The sequence below is a fragment of the Sinocyclocheilus anshuiensis genome, unplaced genomic scaffold (assembly GCF_001515605.1).
Source record: "Sinocyclocheilus anshuiensis isolate Anshui unplaced genomic scaffold, SAMN03320099.WGS_v1.1 scaffold998, whole genome shotgun sequence".
Taxonomy (NCBI): Eukaryota; Metazoa; Chordata; class Actinopteri; order Cypriniformes; family Cyprinidae; genus Sinocyclocheilus; species Sinocyclocheilus anshuiensis.
Genome location: NW_015536513.1, coordinates 340,619 through 346,605, shown reverse-complemented (window position 1 = coordinate 346,605; position 5,987 = coordinate 340,619).

Sequence of the window (5,987 nt, the reverse complement as noted above, 5' to 3'; positions counted from 1 at the left end):
GTCTGTTCATGCCTAGTCAAGTCAAGTCAAGTCTGTTCATGTCAAGTCTGTTCAAGTCAAGTCAAGTCTGTTCATGTCAAGTCTAGTCTGTTCAAGTCAAGTCTAGTCTGTTCAAGCCTCGTCAAGTCTGTTCAAGTCAAGTCAAGTCTGGTCAAGTCAAGTCAAGTCTGTTCAAGCCTCGTCAAGTCTGTTCACGTCAAGTCTGTTCACGTCACGTCTGTTCACGTCACGTCAAGTCTGTTCACGTCAAGTCAAGTCTGTTCATGTCAAGTCAAGTCTGTTCATGTCAAGTTTGTTCAAGTCAAGTCAAGTCTGTTCATGCCTCGTCAAGTCAAGTCTGTCTTGGTTTATGTTTGGATGTTTGGAATTGTCCTTGTCCGGTTATTGATGTTGTAATCCGCTCTTGGCGAGTCAAGTCTGTTCACGTCAAGTCTGTTCACGTCAAGTCTGTTCACGTCACGTCTGTTCACGTCACGTCTGTTCACGTCACGTCAAGTCTGTTCACGTCAAGTCAAGTCTGTTCACGTCAAGTCAAGTCTGTTCATGTCAAGTTTGTTCAAGTCAAGTCAAGTCTGTTCATGCCTCGTCAAGTCAAGTCTGTCTTGGTTTATGTTTGGATGTTTGGATCACGTCTGTAAATAAACTGCACATGAGTTCTTCACTACTCTTGCCTTCAGTGGACTGATTCGTTACATTGTGTTTTGCAAAACGTGTTTTATGAAATTGAAAAGTGAATTAGTGTATGGTTTTCCAGAGTGTCAGGTTTCAGAAATCGTGTGACAAGTGAAGATTTTGTGTGTAAGCACTTGAAAAGAACTGGAAGTACATAGTATAGTAGTATACTTAGCATAAAATAAATTAAATAAATATTTTCGCTAGGGAAACAAAATATTACTGAGTGCACCTTTTAACTGTTATTGTTTCCAGATGAAGATTGGCCCGACACGTCCATCACTGCAGGACAGTTTAACCATTTAAGATGAACACGTCACCACCGCATCAGCACCGAAAACGTGTTTTTTTTTTTGTTTTTTTTTTATAGACGACAATCGCAGAGCCTATTCGATATTCTATAATTAAATCAACTAATTGAATATTCAAAAATCGTGACTCATCCCTAGTATCTACCTTCGGCCCGAGTTCATTTTGTCACAGACGGGCCGCTGCTAGAATGAAGGAACTCAGCCGCCTGAGAGAAAGATTTGGCCGTTAAATCCTGAGGAGCGTTCGGCCGGCACAACAATCTAGTGTTGTTTGATGTTTTAAATGTCACAAAGAGTATAGTGTTTAGATGGTTTCTATTAGGAGGTTTGCGATGATAACATAACGCCAGAAAAACCATTCGGTCCCAAATATATTGAGTGTTGATGAGTAGGCTACGGTCTCTTTAGAATAACTATGTAATTTTTAAATATAAAAAACTGATGAGCTGTATCCAGTGCACCATAATGTTAGCTAATGAAATTATGAGTTAAATGCCATTTTGTTTGCTAGAATTCATTCAATTCGTCTTTTTCAACGAGTGATTGCTATTGAACCATAGGAGTCGGACTGCGCTGGAGGCGCCATAAATATCTATACGGGTGGCTCTAGGGCCTTTCGCACCGCTTTAGTTCCACAATTAGTTCTGGTACTATGAAAAGGTTCCCGCGGTGCGAAAGGCCCCTCTGTCTGATTTGATTCACTTAACCTTTCAAATTAGTCATTTGTTTGTGAATCAAACTAAGCACGCTGTTGTAGCATTACACCTGCTAAGACAATTCAATATGTGCAACCTGAATTTAATAATAATATTTATTTTGTGGTAACACTGCCATGTGGGAAGCTCTGACATGGAAAAGCACTATAGATACGTAAGAGAAAGCCGTAAAATGTAAGTGCATCACCTTTTGTTCTTCTGAATGGAGGCCTAATCGGTCTGCTCTGCAGCACTAGAGCAGGTTCAATTTTTTAGAGTGAATGAAAACTTTTGAAGCGTATATATGCCGTATGATGTGATTAAAATCATACTTAACATATTTTACTGTGGTGGGGATTATTATGAGCAAACATACATTTAAAAGTTTAATCTGAACACTTTATATATGTAATCTGACATCTTTTTTTTTACAGAAATTCTGAGCTGCTGCATGAACTTATACATGAACATTCATCAAACATATAAGGTGCGAATTCAAGGCTGCAATTTGGAAAAACATTCAAGCTAATGCTACTGAAATGGAGATCAAGGGGACTATGAAGAGGTGGCTCCAGCTGGCCGATCAAAAGGGCCGGACTTCGGGAGACAGACACACTCTGTGAGTTTAAAAGTCCCATCTCTTTAACCTTCCATACACATGACACACTATCACATTTCTATAATTCAAATCCCTTAAAGGATCTTTATACTGCACCAATTAGGGTAAGCAGCAACACTTCCCATAATATCTAATGTACTTGTTAATTTGTAAGAAGAATGAATATCAATGCTTATGATATTAGTCAGCTGATCCAGTCGGTATCCAGACCAGACGGTGGACCTGCACCCAGGAACGACCACAACACATCCCGGAGAACATGTCAACTAGATGACAGATCCCTGTGAAGACCTCATTGATGGCCCCATGCAGCACAGATCCTCAGCAAAGACTACGAGAACCAGACAAGCCCTCTGCACAGACCCTTTTTACCAGCTTCACCATGGTGTTTCTTCAAGCAGAAGAAGTTCTGAATGATATCGATCCACAATCTGACTTGTAATGCAGCCTGGAATAATCACACCATGTTCGTTCGTTTGGCCAGAGGAGAACTGGTTTCCTGACTGAGCCTGGGTTTGATAGGGTTTGGGTTCTTTGCTACTGTTGCCTTTTGTCTTGCTTAGTTGAAGACACCTAATATTCAGCAATATTATTGACTTGACTGCACTGACACCATTTGATAAGAACTGAACTGAATTACGACACATAATGTTTTTTTATATAAATATAATTTACTTGTTACTTTGTGGTTTAAAAAATGTGTTAATGTTTATGCTGTAATGCATTTGTTCATTGTTAATATATATATTTATATTAAAGTATTTGGTAATTTTATAGATAAAGCGGCAGGGATATTGGTCGCCTTATTTACAAGCTATGGTGGATGGGTATCTGTCAGAGTGTGAAGTTTGTGCCCAAAATAACGTTAGAAAAGGAACATCTGCTCCAATTGGCCATATACCAGTCCCAGAAGGGCCATTCAAACATTTAGTAATGGATTATGCAGACATGATAAAATCAATCAGAAGCAAAGATACTTGTTGGTAATAACTGATAGATTCAGTAGATGGGTTGAAGCAGTTCCATCAGCAGATCAGGGAGCACAAACAGTGATTAAATTCTTGACAAGGGAAGTAATTCCCAGATTTGGAATACCATCCCAAATTAGCTCAGACAATGGTTCAGCTTTTATTCAAAGAACAGTAAGGACAGTAATACAACAATTAAGAATAAAGCAAAGGCTAGGCTGCATTTATCATCCTCAGTCGCAGGGGGCGGTGGAACGGGTTAACGGGACTATTAAGGCAAAATTGAATAAGATCTGTGCTGATACTAGATTGAATTGGGTAGATGCTTTGCCTCTTGCCTTAATGAGTTACCGTATGCAGACCAACAGAATAACAAACTTGACACCACATGAAATGTTGACAGGTAGACCAATGCCAGTCCCATATTTAAGGGGCCCTTATGAGGGACCGCCTCTTGAACAATTGCAAATGGAATTGAGAGCATACATGAGACAATTAACGGCTATACATGAAGCCATTAATGCTCAGGAGCAAAGCAGAGGCCCACGAGAGGAAGAAGAAACACCTTGCGCAATACAACCTGGAGATCAGGTATATTTGAGGGTATTTAGACGAAGATGGAATGAGCCACGAAGAGAAGGCCCATATACCGTTGTAAGAGCAACCCCAACATCAGTGCAGGTAGAGGGAAGCACAACGTGGTATCATTTAAATCATTGTACCAGAGTGCCCAGACTAAGACCCAGAAGGCGAGAGGAACAACAAGGAATTGATGAAGAAGGAGATGAACAAATAGAGCCTCCTGAAAGGGAACAGAGCCCTGAAATCCATGGTGTTGAGGAAGGGGAAGGTAGTAACATTGATGCACCTCATTTTAGGGAAGCAGAACACGCTGAAGTAGAAGAACTACCTGAAGATGAAACGCTACCAGCTGAAATTGAGCAGGAGGGTCTGGGAGAGACTGATCCTGATGATAGTGCTGACATACCTGCTGCAGCGGTCCTTTGCTGGTTTAAGCTGGTCCTTTGCTGGTTTAAGCTGGTCCTTTGCTGGTTTAAGCTGGTCCTTTGCTGGTTTAAGCTGGTCCTTTGCTGGTTTATGCTGGTCCTTTGCCAGCACATGACCAGCAAAGGACCAGCTTAAACCAGCATCCCCGCGTCAAAACATACCTAACCAGCATATGCTGGTTTTTTCAACAGGGTAAAGCCTTTTTAATATTTTTAAATGATTGTATTTGTGTTTCACTGCTGAATTACATTACAATAGGAGTCATTTTACAGGTTGTGGGCCGCATCTGGGCCAGAGGAAATAGTTTGAGTCGGTTTTCAGTGTGTGGGCCAGTTTTGGGCCGGGGACCCAGCCAGAATTGGGCCAGAACTTAAGCAAGTTTGTAGCCCAGAGGTGGGCCAGACAAATTTTGCTATCTGGGTGCAGGCATCAGAAGTTCAGTGCTCACACTACATGTGTACCGCGCCCGAGCCCAACTGAACCGTGCCCTGGCCCACCTCTTCCAACGACACGGAGCGATCACACTAGTCAAACGAACCAGGCTTTGGGGCCAAACGCACGAATTAAATTAATTGAAAAGTGTAGTGTAGTAGTAGTAATAGAATATGTTTGCGGTCGTAATGATGACAGTAGCACACACAAAATAGTATCTGTTCCGCGCTCACAATGCATGCGTACCGCGCCCGAGCCCAACTGAACCGTGCCCTGGCCCACCTCTTCCAACGACACGGAGCGATCACACTAGTCAAACGAACCAGGCTTTGGGGCCAAACGCACTCAAATTAATGCAACAGACATTAAACTAATTATAATTTTTTTTACCTTGTGTGTGTGTATAGACCCTTTTCACATTTCCAGGACTCTCAGAAGTGAAAGTCATCATAGGTGTGTAAATGATGAACGGAAACTGCATCAAATTTTTTATTTTTGTGTTCTCATTTGCCCTAATAGCAAAAGAAAAGAAAATATCCATGATAGCGTTTCAATGAATTTCCAAAAGAGGAAGGAAATAAATACATACATACATACATACACATAAAATAACGAGATTGATTATGATAGTCAAAAGAGTGAAAGATGTCAAATTTGCCATCATATACCCCCTTTATATTAGAAACGGTTATGCAGCAGCGTTAACTAGTTATGTAATTTAATGGCAAGGTAAGAAAACAAAGTATAGTGTTATGTACATTAATTACAAAAAAATAAATAAAAAGTTTCAAAATTTATGGTGATTCTAACTGTGAAAAAGCATCATCATATGCATATACTGTATTAGACCTTAGTGTGTGCCAACCGCCGTTAAACATTAAGAAGAAGAAGCAGAAGACCTTAGTGTGTAACCGGGACTTTTATTTTGCTCTGGTGGTGTGACGTCATGAGCTGCGCCGCGCTCTGCGTCTGTTGTGAAGAGTCGAGACAGGTTTGTGGTTTCAAGCGTTTAAATCAATGAAAACTGTTCTGTCCATTTAAACGTTTTTACAATCTAAGTAAAGTAAAGTAACCATTCTTAAATATAACGCTATTAAATATTTAACGCTATTTTGTGAGTAAAGCGAATCCATATATTAGTAACAGAAAAGGTGCGTCTCAGTTCGCTCCCGATATCGTTAATCAGTACATCGTTCAAGTGCTAGAAAGAAGTGTGTGTGTGTGTGTGTGTGTGTGTGTGTGTGTGTGTGTGTGTGTGTGTGTGTGTGTGTGTGAGTGAGTG